Source organism: Triplophysa dalaica, chromosome 23 (assembly GCF_015846415.1).
Source record: "Triplophysa dalaica isolate WHDGS20190420 chromosome 23, ASM1584641v1, whole genome shotgun sequence".
Classification (NCBI taxonomy): domain Eukaryota; kingdom Metazoa; phylum Chordata; class Actinopteri; order Cypriniformes; family Nemacheilidae; genus Triplophysa; species Triplophysa dalaica.
In genome coordinates, this window is record NC_079564.1 from 10,931,778 (window position 1) to 10,951,106 (window position 19,329).

The 19,329-nt window shown below is 39.7% G+C and overlaps 1 protein-coding gene across 3 annotated transcripts in view; it reads left to right on the forward strand.

The window, feature by feature from the left end:
* pard3aa (par-3 family cell polarity regulator alpha, a) overlaps window positions 1-19,329 on the forward strand; it is a 363,711-nt gene that overhangs the window by 141,065 nt on the left and 203,317 nt on the right. The window lies entirely within an intron of this gene.

The window sequence follows — 19,329 nt, forward strand, 5'->3', positions numbered from 1 at the left end:
TGGACCAAATAAAACCTACATCACTTTCAAACAATGATTTCACCAACTTTACAAACACGGTTAGCTGTTTCCTTAGTTGAGGATATTAAATGTTTTGAAAGCAATAGGTTGAGAGAAGAAGATTGAGATGTTTGTGGTGCCCACCGTGCTGCGGGGAAATCACTTATTCATTTTCACAATCCATTTGCTTCAACTGGCAGCATCCATTTCACTCTTTTCCCCACACTTTTCTGTCTTTGCTCCACTCAAAAGGCTGTGACAGAGGTTTGGCTGCTTGTTTGTAATTCAGGTGGTCGTGGTTTCTCATTCCCCAACAGCTTGACTTTGCTTACTGAACACCACCACCATCCCTCCACCCAAAGGGCCCGTGGCACCAGGAGTCGTGCATCATCATTAGGGAGGTCGTCTTGCATGCAGGGGCCTCTGGGTTGAATGTTGGGCTGTTGGCGGGTTGAAAGGAGCAGTCAGTCAAGGCTTGGGCTTAACCTGACAGACTCATTCATTTGAGCTTCACTCTATTACAGCTTAGCCTGAACACCACCAATCTGCTGCCAACCCCACCTTTACTCTTTCTCTGTCTCGCTCAAGCTACATTCACAGGACCTTTGTCATTTTTTCTTATTTTTCTTTAACTGCTTTCCACCTCTATCCTTCCTCATCCTTCTTTTACCTTTTTAAATCTGTCCTTTTAATGTCAATTGCAGCTTGAGAATAGCTACACATTTTCATAAATATAAAATAAGTTATACAAATGTTGTCTTTTTTTACAAATCATATTATGGGAATGTGTAATTTACTAGATATACAAAACTAAGTCCAAGTTACATACATCACATTCAGTCAGACTGTCCCCACAGGCTTATCACAAACTTCTAAGCTATTATGTGTTTATTGCCGTCTTTAATATCCATTTAATCTTCCATTTCCCTTTTACTTGTATTGGCTCTAAGTGTTTAGTTGCCTTCACAACAACTCCTCCGTTCAATAAAGCCTTCATTCCATTTGCATAATGTTGTTGCTTTTTTATAGACCTTGAATAACTACTTCATTAAGCTTGGCCATTTCACTTTATTAACCATGTCGTTCATTTGTTCTTTCTTTCTTTCTCACATTCTTTCTTTCATTAGTTCTTTCTTTACAACCCAATATAAGGATAGTCAAAATGAAAAAAAACGTATTCTGGGCAAAGACCGCCCACATAGATGGAAAGAGACTGCTTGACTGACAGGGAAAGCGACCAATCCCAGTTAATTTGGTTTTCATTTTATGTTAAAGCATAGTATCATGTAAAAATGATAAAACCAAAATGATAGACTAGAGTTTGGAAATGTGTACCTTGTGAACGTGAGAATCATTACACCATGTTGCAACGAAAAAATGGAAGGAATACAGTAAATACTCACACTAACAACAAAGCACTAAAGAGCTTATAGGTTATAGCTTTGCTGTTTCCAACCTGTTTAACAGCTCATCACAAATCAGTGCTTGTTTTGCTCTGACCTGAATATAATGATGTACATCACCCCAGAACCCTTTAAATGTGTCCATGGAAAGCTCCAGTTGTTTTTAATTGCATCCTGACAACTCTCGGCCTTTGTCCCAGCTGAATGATGGCCGTCCTTACAGTGAGGTGCTTGTGTCTCTTACCGCTGGGAATTGTTAAAGTGGCATTTCCTCCTCCATTTATAAAACATTCCTTTCCCTGGTGATGAATTAGAAATGACCCATCTGGGGAGGATGAGGGTGGTGTGAGGACTCTGCTGTGACTGCAAGCAGGTGGATTTGTGGGTAAGGCAGAGTAAAGCAGGTTCACAAGGTCAACTCCTCCAAGAGCAAAAGTGTATTTGAGTATTCCATCAGCATATATCTGCATTCAGTTTTATGCAAGAGAGCAAACGTTCTGACAAAAGGTGTTTTCAGCCCCTTTGAATAATGTCCATACAGAAGAAGTGTTGTATTTGGAACATTCATAGGTTCACTTTTGTTTTGGTGTATGTGGTGTGTTTATACTGTATTTTGACTATCATCATATGAAAAAACTTACAGTTTTTGTGCTCTGTATGTACTGCATGAAAGAGAATATTTGTATTATACTGTACTTATTGAATGCCAAACGTTTCTTTAGCTGGAACTGTTTTAAGTTGATTATGATGAGGAAAATAGTTGATCTATCAGTTCAAAAATTGCTCAGACAAAGAAGGTCCAGGTGTCAAAGATTTAACTTTATTTGTTCAAGTCAAACAAAGTGAGATGTCCCAAGTCATTCTGAAAACATCTGAAAACTGGGTGTTTTCCAGCTTCTAGTTATAGTGAAACTTCTCAGAAGTGTTTCCTTTCAAAAATCAGGTAAATTCCCGCTATCTCTTTTTTTTTGTTATCCGATTGTTCTAGTCTGCCACCATTATTTCTAGGCAACAAGGTTTGTATCTTATGGTGGAATTTTAACCTTTAGTTTTTAAAAATAAGTTGCTCAATAAAGTATCATAAGTTTGACATATGACATCATCAAATTTGCTGTATCTTGGTCAGGCCTTAAAAACATCACTGGATTTTGTATTGCTGAAATCTGAAATTTGTGCTATACTTGATGAAAATTATTATAATATTTTTATGAAAACAATCATTGCATAAGTATGTTGATTCTATCATTATTTGTATATACTCATCCAGGTTAGTGTGATTTCAGAGTATTCTACACAACTATGTTACAAACATTCCTATGAATACATCTTCATAACCGAATACTTCTTCATAACCGGGGTGAATAACTGCCCCATAGTATACATACAGAATATGATCAAATTATACACAATAATTCACAGGTTCACACTAGTTCCATAGTCATAGCTTGTGCTGTCCATTGACTTTGAGATCAATCCATATTTAGGTGAAAGTCTATTTTTGGTTTATTTTAATTGTTCTTATTGGGTATTCCTTTCTGAAAGAACCAATACATTTACATTACATTTAGTCATTTTGGAGACGCGACTTATAGATGAGATAAACAATGGAAGGACAACATATCCTGAACTGTACATTTACACACAGTTAAACAACTCATGGAAGAGAATGCAGCAGTTCTGTGTGTATTGAGATTCCGGAACAAATTATATTCAATAGATATTTATGTAGAATGAAGAAGTTCTTTTGAACAAAAAAGTGGCAAATTATTGGTAGGACATTGCTGAGTGTTCTTGGTGGTGACTACAGATTTATTTACTTATTTTATTTAAAAATGTTTAGTTTATGTATTTTATTTATTTTGCAGCCTAGTTTTCAAGTCATTTCAACATACATTTTTTAAATGGTGAGCATCACTTCAACTCCTTAAATTAAGTTACAGAAACTCACCACTGGATAAAATAAGAAAGTTTAAATATAGAAGCAGTTAAATTTCATACACATATTTAAGGCAGCAAAAAGAACAGAGTAGGGCAGCTAACAAGTCAACCTGCAAATGTTTTAATGCCTTTTGAAATTAGATTATAATATTTTTTGATCATATATAATGTCTGTTTTATTATATAATTTATATATTAAAAAAATTGTAATCTGCTGTAATGCTCAATGTAATAGCATATTTCTCCAAGTAATATTAGGTACCAGTAATGTCCATAGCACAAATGGTGCAGGTAAAGTTGCATACCCAACTTTAATACTCCGGCTTAAGGTTTTGTTCAAACAAAAAGAGACATTATTCATTCCACTTCTACGCAAACCAATTAATTCCTGTATCTAATGTCCAAACAACAAACCGCCCTTCATTCCCTGAATTCAGAGAGTATCAGAGAGAGTCAGAGGTATAGATTTACCTCACATCCTTATGAAAGAGTGCAGACATCCCCTGTGTTTCATCTTCCTGACAGAGCAATAGTGAATTGGTTTTTGTGGCTGGAAGATTCTAGTTTCTCACACTCCGTCTTGCTTTCTGCTGGTTCTCCACAGCTTTTGTTGGAGAAATGAATCAGTTCCACCCTCATTCATCTCTTCCCTCTCTCCCAATTCTGTAACCAACGAGCAACTCTTCCAAACTCTTGGAATCTCTGTTTCATTTGTTGATACTTTTCCCCTTTCTATAATGTCTACACGTATGTACACGACTACATTCTTAGCGCATTCAAGCAGACCTGGCCTGTAGGTGCTGCTCTGCGCTCATTGTTTGAACCCTCAGTCAGAGATGAAGGGGAATGAAGGCAGAAAATAACCCTTTTTGGCTCTTTGAAAGGCCTCTCCCATCATACCACTCACACGTGCACGTACACACATCGTGATTATTCACAGTGTAAATGGCAGCTCACCAGAGAGCAGCTTCTACAAAGAAAGCCAGACAAAGCAACCTGAGATGCTGCGAAGCTCAGTCTAGCGTAATGAAGTATCTGCCCCGCTCCTTCCCTCATATCACGCACTCATTTGACCTCCATTTTTCCATGCAAACAAATAAAATACATTTATTTTGATCCATTTCATGGAGCTGCATTACAAAACGCTTCAGAGATCCACAAAACAAGGCCTGTCGCTAACAAATTAGCTCAGCGGTGAGAACTGAGCTCCTGTTGATCGGCCTTTCTTTTCTCTTTCTCTCGAACACATTTAGACTTTATATTTAGACACGAACACACCCCCATCTTCTTCATCGTTGTTCACTCTTGAGCGTAAAAAACGCTGTACATGTCTATCTTTTAGGTGTCAAAGAGATTTAAGCTAATCTCTGAGGGGGAGGTTTAGCATCAGCGCAGTGACATGGTCAGGAGATGAGGTAAACGTATAGTCTGACCTTTAACTCTAATCCAATGTCTTTCCATTTCTGTCTGAAAGGTTTTGCCCACAGCACATCCAGGCTTTTCCTTTAAAGGACATTCAGTGACCTGAAACCATTTTTCTCCATTTACCCGCCACTATAGGTTGACGTACACCTTGACCTTTTCTCGCTATGGAAACTGAGGGAAAGTGACAGAACCTGGGATATTCAGCTAAAGCAAGTTTAATGAATGTGTTATATTTTTTTTAAACCTTATCATAAGTTCATCCAAGGTGGTTAAACAGGTTGGGTACTAGCTTATGCGATGAAGGACACAGTCTTGGTTAGGCTGGTTAGAGTTGGTAGACCGCTTTAGGACATGTTCCTGACATTTTTACAAACCAGTTTGTCAGTCAGGTAAACCTGCTAAGACCAGGTAGAAGTCAGACCATGTGTCAAAATCCAACTGAAAAAAGAAAGTGAACATCGAAGTTGTTGTTGGACATCCAAGAACATCGTTTTTGGTTGTCTGGGAAAGTTTTCTTTATGAAAGTAGAACGTTCGTTTTTGGTTTTTAGAACGTTAGGGGAACATTCCTGAAACGTTAGTTTTTGGTTTGGAGAAGTCTTGTTTTTGTTCACAGAACATTCTGGGAGTGTTATGGTGGTATGTGGAATGGTCTGAACCATTTAGTTTTTTTCACCAATGCACACAGCCAGGAACATGTGCAAACACAATGCTTTTTTGTTGTCAACACACACTACACAAATTATTTGGGTGTTTATTTTTAGTTCGTATTAATAGCTCAGAGATTGCTTAGTCCATCTTTAATGGACTTTCTGAGTAACTCACTTGGATAAGTCATACAAATTGCATTTGTCATTACTGCTTAGACTCACAACTGTTGCCCTTAATGCAACATTGGTCCTTATTACCTCGATTTACCTCAGTTGGGATGTTTTGTGTCACAAAACTTTGTTTCTGTTTCCGTTGTAGATTAATGAATTTGGTCAAGGTTACTGGTGATTCATAAAAGAGGAGAAAAGGACATATATGTAACTATATAATCAGGGCGAAATATTAATTATAGTACTTGAAAGGGCACCACACTATTCCTACCCAATAATTTCATGTCTGTGCCATTCCAGTTTATCTAGATGGTTTTGACTTACCTTTCAAAGTTTGAATACTCTTTTGTGTCCTAATTCTGGCTCTTTGCTCAAATTAATTGCTCACATCATAACACACGGCCAGACAGAACTGTCTGGGAACTTTCTCTCTGACATTCATTTCTCATATATCAAAACAGTCTGGAAAGTTCTGTGGTCCGTCTGAACTCCCAGAACAATTGTTTGGCTCTGAATAGGACAGCCAACGGAAACTACATCGAGATGCGAGCTTTTACAGATATCTGCTTCACATTTCGTATCTTTTGTGTTTGCAGCAATCCATAGAAGTAACATTTATTTTCTTTTTCGCTCAGTCCAGACGAATTCAGTCAAACTTTCCCTCCATTTGAAGTGGACCGAGGTCTGTTGCAAATACAGACACACCTCTCTTATCTCATTTGCACATGAGAAATAAGCTTTTTGGGGTTTCTTACAAGACATTACTTTTACTGTGAAGAATGCCAACAGAGAGAGAATGCGGCTACGGCATCTGACCGGAAACGTCTCGGATGCGTATTCCAGATAAGCAACAATTAAAAATGACGTCTTGCTGACGTCAAAAAGACGTCTTCCAGATGTATTTGTGCTGTCAGAGTTACTAGACACAGAGATGTATTGTTTTTAGAGTGCCCTTCTTTGTTAATCTGTCACTTTCAACAGTCTTGTTGTTTTCATTCTTGTTCAAACTTCGGGATCTATTCTCAAAACTCTGACAGAACAACAGAGTTATCTCAATGTAATTAGACCGCGTCTTTGTGATGACGTGCCCCTCTCAAAATTCCCGTAGACGATCCCTGAGGGATCAATAAAGGATGCTTATCTGTCTTTGACACGCGAGCAACTCTGTGCACCTGTCAGGCTGACAAAACACCCAATGGCATATTCAACCCATACCTGTTATAATCAAAACCTCCATCTTCAACAACATGTCAACCCTGCCCATACTTCATACCTTTATTTACGTTCTGTCTCCTTCTTTTCACTCGCTCTTTTTTCCACATGGGTGATTATGAGTGTGTTATGCCCTGATTAGAATTAGTGAGTGCACTTTGTGCTCCGCTCTACAGAGTGAGAAATCACTCCCTCAGTGAGAATAATTGAGCCCAGGCCCGGTTGCCAGCTCATTACCCACAAATCATAGCAGGCTGGGGCAACTAAGCAGGAGACAATAATGACTTTAGGGAATTTGGAACCTTGCGGTGGTGGAAACTGCTGTTAGACTAAGGGCACTTACAAGGTGGGAGAACTCCACGTAAGGGTCCTATTAAAGGTGCAAGTGAAGTCATGATGTTGCTCTCACTATTTTGATGCGTATGATGCGTTTGGTGAACAAAACTAGACAAACAAGTCAAATTTGAGTTTTTTAGGCAGTTTCTAAGATGGAGAATCTCTAAAAAACAGACTGGACTCAATCCAAGCTCTGTTGTTGATGGACTGTAGGAGTCAGCCATGCTTGAAAACCACTAACATCCATCAAAGGTTTCACTTTTGTAACAGACAAGATCCTTTGAAATACCACTTTGGCGTTAAGCAGCTTCTTCTTTTCACGCTGTCAACGGAGCGATCTACACCTGGATGCAATTAAATTGCTAAAGAAGAGAGACGATGTGTCACGGTGGATGCAAATGGCGACCGCCCCAAAAATCCACCAATATTGAGAGCTAAGAAAGCCGTATTCTTCATCTATTAAACTAAACGCTTTAGCACATTTATTAGGATGACAGCTACGCAATGAGGTGGAAGATGGACTTTGGAGACTGTCTGTATCCGATTTCCCATCCTCCCTGAATAATTCATTTCTATTTATTTGATTTTTGAGCCGTTCTCTGTTCTTTGTGCTATTTCATTATGCCGGTGTCTCGTCATTTGTCTCAAATGAGTCCACTCCGCAGCGTCCATGTCCGTGGTACCGACAGGCAGCTTTCGTCCTTTTATTGGTTCCATTAGTGCTCAATGCTTTCGAGTTGCCATAGGAATATGGCTGAACTGTAAATAGCTCTTCTTCTGTGAATGGAGACCAAGAGGAGTCATTCTGGCTATTTAGAGGAAAGAGAAACGCATTTGATTTGCATGAGTGGCGAAGAAAAGCAGGAGGGGCCGATGATGAATACGGGTCTGCGGTGGTCTTCTCCCCTTTGACAGGAAGACGTGAAATGAAGAATTCAAGCTCCGTCTGCCTATTTCTTTCTGTGGGAAATGAAATTGCTCACAAATTGGTCTCCGCAGGATGGAGACCCCATGGCGTGCTTACTTGTCTACGGTGAGTGGGGAGTCCCTTAGTCCCATAACCTAACTGTCCGCAGGTGAAGTGTAATGAATTCAGGAATGAATATGCATCGGTAGACGCTGTTCGAGAGCAAACCGTGCGTCAAACGTCGTTCAGTGTTCACTTTTTTGAAGACTGTGTTCCCACCAGTATGAGGCCTTTCCAGTGTTTGGTGAACTGACATGACTGAAAGCCTAATGCAAGGTTTAGTATGTGAACATAATGGCATTTGTGTAGGGTTGACACTTTTATGAAGGTGCATTGCTCATGAACTGCGTTTATAATGTATGATTGATAACTTTACGTACAAATTTCACATTTTAATAAATTCTATGGTTTATTTTAAGAATTAAGTTAACTCAATCCACACTTCTGTTTTTCAAATATCATGGTTGTCCTGGCATAAGTACTTACGCTGTCTTTTAAGCATTTCATTTATTTTAAGCTATAAAATAAATGAAATTATTAACCGCAGCATGTTTGGCTTCATGTTATTACCCTCTCCCAAATGTAAGTGAGTAGTCAGAACATCATTGGGGATATTATCATTTTTCTTTCTCCGAGTCTGTCAAAGTTCTTCATAGAATTTGAATTCTGGTGTGCTTCAAAGACTTTTCCCCGTTCTTTTCTAGTAGAACACACTCTAGAGACAGAGGATGTTGTGGATGGTTGCACCTTTGAACCAGACTGATGCTTCTGTGATTGGTCTAAAAATACAGCAGGTAGCCCAGGCTGTCAATATATCATGCGTCTGTCTCGCAACAGAACAAGGGCGGTAAAGAAACAACCGTGTTTTTTTCTATAAAACAAAAAGGTTAGGATATGCGGTATGCGGTGACGGGCTTCTCGGCTCCCCGCTTTCCTGTGTTTGTTCTTTCATTCAAATTTCTGCTGAAATGTTGTGTGTGTTGCTTTTTTGGCATATGGACTTTTCAAGTGGAAATAGCAAGAGCACATTCGTATTGTTGTGGAAGAGAAAAGTTGCCCAATTTCAGTCGTCGGCCTGTTATATATATATTTTACTTAGCGCTTACAAGACTCTTCCTATAATGTGTTGACACTTATGAATGAGGAGACTTCCTGTACAGACCAAGTGGCACAGGAAGGGCCATATCCGCTCGTGAACCTAGATGCATTGTGGGTGCAGACAAGTGGATAAGAAGGTTAGAAGGATCATGGGGGTTGTGTATTAGGAAGTTTGCAAAGCACGCATAGTTTCCTTACACCCCAGTTGAAACAATACCAAAAATTAAAGTTATTATCCTTGCAGTGTTTTGCTAAGTTTATCAGAAAACTGTTTGGTTATTGCAAACGTTGATATTTGCTGACCTTTTGTGTTAGAGTACAAACACAGGAAGAGAGTCTGAGTAATCTTAATTAAGGGATAATGTACAGGCAGCCAGTTGTTATCACAGAAATAAACCCCGGTAGTGTGATCAGCTTGTTACACGGCTACTTGACACATGAGAAAAAAACTGGACATGAAATGTGAACTTTTAATCTTTTATCAGCTCATTTTTACCGTATGCAGACCTCCCTTGAGGCAAAGCCATTTACTTTCAGTTTCAGGGTAAGAGATGACGTTCAGATGTAACGAACAGGCAATTCGGTTTAATTAAATTGAAATGATGATGTCATATATGTTATTAAAAGACATATTTATTTTTAATTTGTCAAAAAAATTCTGTCAAAATGGTTCGCTGCACTTAGTTTTTAGAGGTTGTTATCTGGGAATAACGAAGCTCAAAATTTAGCGACTGGCCAACCGGAATCAAACATTCCAACCAGCCCTATAATAAAGTTCAATAAAATACTGTTTTGTGTTGAGCTATTCATTCGCACAAATAATTCACGTTACAACTGTTCACGTTTCCTTGCTGTCATTCACTGGGAAACACGTATCGGAAAAATCTGATCCTAATTCCAAAGCTCCGTAAGAAGCTAATGAGACCGTAGACCACACACAAACCCTTTAGCTTTGTAAATGTATACAGTAGATCATAATAAAATTGACTGCAAACAATCTAACTAATCTGATAAATGGCCATTGGGATGATGACGTTTGTCAAACTGAATTTTCACCAAATTATTCCCAGGACAAAGTGACTCATCTTCTTTCAGAAACATATGTCATGTTGAGTTGAATCGTACAGCAGGATAATCATCGGATAGTGTGACTCTCTTTCGGATCACAGACTGGAGACAAAAATTTTGGCTGTCCTTATCTGGCCTGTTCTGTGTAATGTAAATAGCAAATTAGATATTTAGTGCTGATTACTAAGGCAATAATCAATTTGTATTTGAGATTGGAACAAACTCTTAACTCGAAGTAAAAAAAGGGTTGGGTGACTTTTTTAATAACCTTAATAAATAACTCACTTGTAATTTCAGACATGCTCAGGAAAATAGCTGATGTGTCTCTGTAGCCAGACACAATCCTCTGGAGTATTCATGAAATGACCATGTTGTTTTCATTTTATCTTTGTTAATGTCTTTATGATCCTAGATTTTTTTGTTGCTTTTTTAATCACACATATGCTCAGTGACCTTCATGGCTTAGAGGTAGATTAATAGCTCCAAATGGAGTGAGAGAGAGACGATCCTCCCCCTTAATCACCTCTAAATTGTGATTAATCATAGAAAAGCAGCCGTGAGTGTGCATGAGGGTTCAGCTCAAAGAAATTCTGCTGCTTCTATCCACACACTGTAGATCGACAAGAATCTTTAACTTTTTTTTAATTAACAGATTTTGCCTTGTCTTATAAAGACCATGTTATTACCATGTATTATTTTATGTCTGTAAGCAGGAACATTAAATAAGTAGACGACTTCAACTTTATTGGCTGTTAAGGAATTAAAACACAGGAAGTTCAGAGAGTTAACGCATATATAGCGATGATGTCACAAACATGCTAACCAGCTGGTAACATCAACTTGCACCATAGTGACGGAGACCTAGTCCTGGTTTAAGCTTATTCTTGTCAGGGAAACCACCCCATTATTCATAATTTATATTTTTTCTCACTGTGCCCTCACTCTCCCCTCACTGTGCCCTCACTCTCCCCTCACTGTGCCCTCACTGTCCCCTCTCTGTCCCCTCACTGTCCCCTCGCTGTCCCCTCTCTGTGCCCTCACTGTCCCTTCACTGTCCCCTCACTGTCCCCTCACTGTCCCCTCTCTGTGCCCTCACTGTCCCTTCACTGTCCCCTCTCTGTGCCCTCACTGTCCCTTCACTGTCCCCTCACTGTCCCCTCTCTGTGCCCTCACTGTCCCTTCACTGTCCCCTCTCTGTGCCCTCACTGTCCCTTCACTGTCCCCTCACTGTCCCCTCTCTGTGCCCTCACTGTCCCTTCACTGTCCCCTCTCTGTGCCCTCACTGTCCCTTCACTGTCCCCTCACTGTCCCCTCTCTGTGCCCTCACTGTCCCCTCACTGTCCCCTCACTGTCCCCTCTCTGTGCCCTCACTGTCCCTTCACTGTCCCCTCTCTGTGCCCTCACTGTCCCTTCACTGTCCCTTCACTGTCCCCTCTCTGTGCCCTCACTGTCCCTTCACTGTCCCCTCTCTGTGCCCTCACTGTCCCTTCACTGTCCCCTCACTGTCCCATCTCTGTGCCCTCACTGTCCCTTCACTGTCCCCTCACTGTCCCCTCTCTGTGCCCTCACTGTCCCTTCACTGTCCCCTCTCTGTGCCCTCACTGTCCCTTCACTGTCCCTTCACTGTCCCCTCTCTGTGCCCTCACTGTCCCTTCACTCTCCCCTCTCTGTGCCCTCACTGTCCCTTCACTGTCCCCTCACTGTCCCATCTCTGTGCCCTCACTGTCCCTTCACTGTCCCCTCACTGTCCCCTCTCTGTGCCCTCACTGTCCCTTCACTGTCCCCTCTCTGTGCCCTCACTGTCCCCTCTCTGTGCCCTCACTGTCCCTTCACTGTCCCCTCTCTGTGCCCTCACTGTCCCTTCACTGTCCCTTCACTGTTCCCTCACTGTCCCCTCGCTGTCCCTTCACTGTCCCCTCACTGTGCACTCACTGTCGCCTCACTGTCGCCTCACTGTCCCCTCGCTGTCCCTTCACTGTCCCCTCACTGTTCCCTCACTGTCCCCTTACTGTGCCCTCGCTGTCCCCTCACTGTGCCCTCGCTGTCCCCTCACTGTGCCCTCGCTGTCCCCTTACTGTGCCCTCGCTGTCCCCTCACTGTGCCCTCGCTGTCCCCTCGCTGTGCCCTCGCTGTCCCCTTACTGTGCCCTCACCGTCCCCTCACTGTGCCCTCGCTGTCCCCTCGCTGTGCCCTCGCTGTCCCCTTACTGTGCCCTCGCTGTCCCCTTACTGTGCCCTCACCGTCCCCTCACTGTGCCCTCGCTGTCCCCTCGCTGTGCCCTCGCTGTCCCCTTACTGTGCCCTCACTGTCGCCTCACTGTGCCCTCAATGTCCCCTCACTGTGCCCTCTCCGTGCCCTCACTGTCGCCTCACTGTGCCCTCAATGTCCCCTCACTGTGCCCTCTCTGTGGCCTCACTGTCCCCTCACTGTGCCCTCTCTGTGGCCTCACTGTCCCCTCACTGTCGCCTCACTGTGCCCTCAATGTCCCCTCACTGTGCCCTCTCTGTGGCCTCACTGTCCCCTCACTGTGCCCTCTCTGTCCCCTCACTGTCCCCTCACTGTCGCCTCACTGTGCCCTCACTGTCCCCACACTGTCCCCTCACTGTGCCCTCACTGTCCCCTCACTGTGCCCTCACGAAACCAGTTCACAAATAACCTCAGACAAAAGCATGCTGTGATAACTTGATTTTCAATAATTCATGTGCTCTTAAACCTTGGTGTGGTATGAGAAAGTATTTCTGCCTGTGGTTATTGATGAAGGCATGCAAGTTAAAGCCATCGCCCGCTTTAGGTTTTATTATTGACTAAATGATTGATTTAAACTCTCATAATTAGACGACCTAATTTAATAAAAGTGCAATTTAACGATACTGCAGCCCTACCCAAGTGTGCTGTGGCATTGATAGATATGCCTGTGTGTGTATGAAATCACATCTGACAGATGATGTATTCGGTGCAGATGCATTTTGATGACTGAGCGAGAGAGAGGGAGAGAAAGAGAGATTGACATTTTGTCCCTTGGCCCGCTTTAGGTCACTCTTGTTAACTTCTCTCTTTGATCTAGATGAATGTGAATTAGCCCACGTATCTGATTTCATTTGCTTAATAACATTGACAACCTGTTTGGCTTGAAGTAACCCTTGGCCGAGCCAGTCCTGTTTACATTAATAGTGTCTTAAAAACAAAGGCTATGACAGGTTTATATAAACGCTGATGTATTGTTAAATTCAGTTGTAAAAATGAACTTTTGCTTATTGAAATACAAGATGCAATGTGTATACTGCTCTTATGAGCATTCAGAGTTATTAAAACTCCACAATGGCAATGTTCTATTCTACGCTTGAACATGAATGCCCTTTAGCTACCACATAGCAACACGTTAATAACCTCACCAAAGTTTTGTATTTCTAAAAGTGTTTTAACAGATTGTATTGTTCTTTATTCAACAAGCTGACGTTGAGTCTTATGCCAGTTATGTGCATTCTAGTTCAGTCTGAGCCTCAAGCTTAATACAGTTGTTAAAAAGGGCTGAAAACAGCAAAAAAATCTATAAATGAACAAAAAGGGAATAGGGGAACGCATCAGTGTTTCGTCGGAAATGAAAGTTTGTTATGCCTGCACTAAAAGCAGTAGAAACACTGACTCACGCGTTGCTGCCGGAGAACAAGCACGTCACTCTTTGAAGCCAGCTTCTTGACCTTGAGAGATCATTCTTGAATATGAAAGCACCAGAACATAGGTTCAGATCTTAGAAAATATTACCGACACCCCTCCTCACCAGAGGCAGAGCCCGGCACATAGACCAAACAGATGAAATGAGTTTCTTTAAGGGAGTAAAGTAATATTTGGCAGGAGGGAAGTTGCAGCTTGAATTTCTCAGTATTGCGCAGGGCTTTTGCAAGGAATCACTGCGTTGTGACACAAAAGAGAGGTCTTTTCCAGGTTGAAAATATATATGAAGAAAGTAACAGTGTATTCAAACATTGTACCTTATGGTTATTGTTCAACCGGCTAAACTACAGTAACTGGGTGATTCTCGCAAAATCTTGGTTTCAAGATGTCAAACATGATTTTCAAAAAACACTCGCATCAAATTTCCTTGTTATTTGTTAAAAACAAGGTATGACATGTTTAAAAGCATCAATTTAACACAATTTTGACAAAAATAGGCTTTAAAAAATCTCATTACCGTAGCCATTTACAACTGCAAATCCCATAGCTTGTTTTGATAAATCATGATGCCTAAGCAAGTTTTTATTGGTCATAGATAATAAGACATTGATTCATCATTTTCAATAGAAAATAAAACATAAAAAAAAATGAGCTCTGCTTCAGCTCCAACCACACACATGTGATAAACGAACACGTTTCTCTCCTTTCTGTTTACGGATGTGATGTAATGATGCAAAGAGCCACTCCCCCAAATTCAAATTTCCTACATTGGGCGACCTGACAGCGCAAATTATAAATCATTATTATAAGTTTACCGTGGTGAATCAGTGTAAGATAAGACAATGGTTTTGAACACATATCTGTCTATGTATTTACTCAATAATTGATTTCTGATTATGTTTTCTCAAAAAAGTTACGTATTGCAGCTTTAAATGACATGGTAGAGAACACAATTTGTTTATGTTTATTATGATCATTTTTTGTGTTACCAAATTATGTTTTATATTTGAAATCTTTACTCCCATGATGTTTGAATGGTTTTATGAGAATGAACTGGATTATCCCCGTTGTAAAACAAATTGTAATCAATTAGCCAAAAAACAAACAAAATAGAGCATAAATATACATAAAGTACTACATTTTACTACAAAAGTAAAATACCAGATTTTACTACATAAAACCATATGGTTCTGTGGTAATATGTTAGTCTTTAAAGTACCTTGAAGTATCATGTAAATGCCTAGATATATAAATATAATTGTATATTATTTATAAATATACAATGTCTTTCTGTATATCATAGAACCCTCGTATTGCCGTGGATATTATACAATCACTGTGCCTCCCCACAATACTGGGATGAAGATAATGTCCTAAAATTGAATTTTCTACTCCATGTTGCTGATGTTTGTTTGTATTGATGGGTTGAATTTCCTTCTGTGCTGATGAGATGAAGAATACTCTGATGAAAAATAAGTTAGTGTGAGATTTAATCAATGCACAAGTTGACAGACATATTACAGGGCTTGATTACAGTCGCCTGTTAATAACCCATCTGACTGATAAGTGCATGAAATGTCTATACCAAATGGGCGATATATTATCCTCTGGCAGTGCAAATAAACAACGGTTTAGGGCACCAAAGTGGGATAGTATTTGTATAAATGGATTACAGTAGTGGGGTCAGCTTTATGTCCAATAATGACTTCCTTTTAATGTTTTTCCATAACACAAATACAAATAAATGTCTTGAAAATGCTGAGCAGTCTGATCTATTGTCTGCTCTAATGGCAACTTTTTAACGGTGGGTTCAAAAGAGCTCAGTGTTTGAGACAAGGATGTTAGGAATCTTTGTCATTTTCTAATTAAATCTGTCTAATTCTCTTAAGCATCTAATAGGAGTTGCCTTGAAGGGACAGTAGGGCTATAATGGCACATTGTGGCGCCTACACTAAGGCATTTCTTTGGCTCAGTGAGTTTTTGGGGGAGTTTTGGAACTGTTCAGCACTGCATTCCTTTTTGGGAGTGGTTCTTGATCCCTAAATTTTTCATCCAGCTTTTTTTCCACTGAAAATGTGTGAAGATCACACAAACTCACGTTCGCAGTTATGTATCAGTTACTGACTGTGCTGTGTTCACAGAAGTGTCACTTGTTTGACGTTGACCTTTACTAAGGAATTCTGCGGGAAGCTTTTAGTTTTTTTATTGTGCAGCTCTAATTTGTTGCTTCGGATTGATCCATGTTCGTATTTTGGATGTATTTCATCAAAGACAATTACCTAACTTTTGTTTCTTTAGTCAGGAACCTGACTAGGGTTGCCAGATCTGCTTAACAAAACCAGCGCAATGGCCCAAAAACACTTCAGGCGAAATAGCAAAACATAAAACATGCCACTCTTATACCTAAATATATTATATTCAATTAGTTTCATACATTACATGTATTTTCTTGTAAATCACTGTATATATATAAAACACATCTCATCCTAAAAATTTACTGTTGATGAACAAAATCCACATTTAACAGACAGAAGAAACAAATTGCATTAGTGGGATAGCTTACTTCAAAATTATAATTCTGTCATCATTTACCCGCCCTCGAGTTTCTCCAAATGTGTATAAAAGTCTTTGTTCTGATGAACACAGAGAAAGATATTTGGAAGAATGCTTGTGACAAAACACTTACTGGTCACAATTGACTCCCATTGTAGGAAAAAATTAAATTTCTTTGTTCTTTTGAAAACAAATGAAGATCTTTTGAAGAATGTAGGACAGCAAACAGTTGGCACTTCTATGCCATTATGGTAGTCAATGATGGTCAAGAAATGTTTGGTTACAAGCTTTTTTCCAAATATCTTTCTCTGTGTTTATCAGAACAAAGAAATGTAACAACATTTAATGACTGATTTTTTTTGGGGGGGGGGTTAACTGCCCCTTAATAGTTTAAAATAGTTGCACGATTACATGAGAAAACAGCAGACTTGGCAACCCTGTAGGTTGCTTTAAAGCAATATTTGGTCAATCATTGTTTGAATATTTTACAAATTGCCGACTTCCTTGTATTTTCTTTAACACACTTTTTCCAGCACTTTGACTCAGACAAAAATATAGTGCTTCAGTCGTTTCTGAGATGAAAATATAGAGGTGTGTTTGCTCAGAGATTTTACACAGATAATACCATGGTTCCTGAGAACATTAGTGAGAGGAAAGTACAATTGTATTTGTTTTTAAAGTAGTGTTGCCAGATGTGATTATCAACAAAAAAATCTGGTCTACTTTGTAGTTTGTTCTGGCCAAAAGCTGCACACTTAAAACAGAAAAGACCTGTAAATGACCGACATGTATAAAGCGACCAGCCAAAGTTCAACCAAAGTTGTTTGGTTGACAAGTTTATCTGATGTAATTACAGTAATACCAAAATAATAGACCTTCGCTTATAGATAATTGCATCGCTGTGTCAGTAGGTGACCTGGTGAACAGAAAAATGTTTTAAGAAGAATTTTTTGCTAGCTGTCATGTTACACAGCTCACACCACTGTCAACACCAAACCTTCCTCATTTCCTTTGGACATCATGTTGTCAGGGACGGCTTCTCTCTTCAAACCTGACCTTTAAGCCCTCCATCAGGCGTCGGTTCGATTATTCAGGATGTCTCCTGGAGTTCATCCAACATCTGGATATCAAGTCTTTACTCTTCTAATCCAGCCTCCCTGAGGAAAGCTTACTCCACCTCCTCATGAGCCAGCAGTCTCTCAATGTGACCGACCTTCTGTATCTGCCAGGAACAATAATCTAATGCACTGTCTGTCTAATCGCCAGCTTTGTAACCTCTGGCTTCCTCTAACTGCGGCACTGAGTGCCTTCTGGACTTCACCCAAACACACACATACACGCACGAACCTGCACAGGCACCCTTGTTTTTTAGTTGCCAGAAATAGGCAGAGCCTCATAAATGAACCTTTATAAAAAGTAATGGCAGTGCGGAGTGAATTTATGAGTAAACTCTACTTTTTTGCTCACTGTGTGTAAGTACATGATGACTGAGAATTTAGTTTTTGGTTAAATTACTCCTTTAAAGCCGTTGTCGCCTCTAGGACGCCCATACAAATGTTTCTCACTTGTGGTGGACTGATGGAAGAGTTGTTTTATTAAAGTTAACTTCTCTCTCTCTCTCTCCATGGTAAAATGCCTGGCAGATGTAAAAAACTAGACAATGGAGGGTCTGGCATCCAGCCGTGTTTTCGCTCTCTGTCATTACTTCTGCTACCAGAGGCAAAGTGACACTTTGTGTTCTGTACGAGTGACTTTGTGACAAGGACCATTCTGGCTCTCCGGGCCCGTTTTAAGCCCCCCCACCTCTCCAATTTATCTCTTATTGCTAATAAGCTCAATTTCTGGCAGCAGACAGCATGATTCACATCTGAATAGAGACTGTCCAGCGTTCATGTCACATAAAACTTTCACTCAACTTCATTATTTTCCTTTTTGTTTTGCGAGCAGCCGTTCTGAGTGTTAAATAAAGAAGACACTGTAAGCTTGACCTTTATTATGTTTTAACATACTTGTAATAGGACTTTACAAACATAACACTCAAGATGCATGTGTTCTATAAATTAGTCTTTGTAGTACTGTTAATAGTAGGGAAGGAAGCAGGCGGGAACCGGCGAACATTCAAATAAAGTTTTAACTAAATAAACAAACAAAAACACGGAAGTAAAAGGAATAGAATTGATAAATTAAGAATAAAGTATTTATTCATTGATTTTGTGCCATGATATTTATTTATTTTCATTATGTTAATTAAAATATTATGGAAAATCACAATGTAAAATATCTTAAATTGTGGCCTAAAAATGCTAATGTTTATCAGGCTTATGTTTATTTAGTGATGACATCTAACATTCTCAATATTCACCTTCCTTTTTTTATTCTTTTATTATTTCAATCATCTGTCAGGGTCTGGAAATTGATTTTTTGCAGTATATAATCTTGTTTAATAACAATAACCGTGTTATTAAATTATCTCGTTTCCTACTACTACTAAATATTATAATAATTATTATTGTTATCACAAATAAGAGTTTAAGTCATTTTAACTCTATCATACATACACTAGTGCAAAAAATAACAACAACAACCAAATAATTGTGTGTAAAAATTGTGTAATTGTGTGTTATTATTTAGCAAATCTCCCCTATACAAAGATGAGTTAATATATTCAGTATATTTTTATAGCTCATATTGGGCTAAATGTAAGTAAATCAATACTATAGTTAATTGCATTTAGAGAGGTGATTGACTTATTTTGACCAGAAAAAGGTAACCCGCCCGTTGCTGGTTTTAAAATGTTCATGACCTCCACTCGTTCTTTAACCTATACAACAATGTAC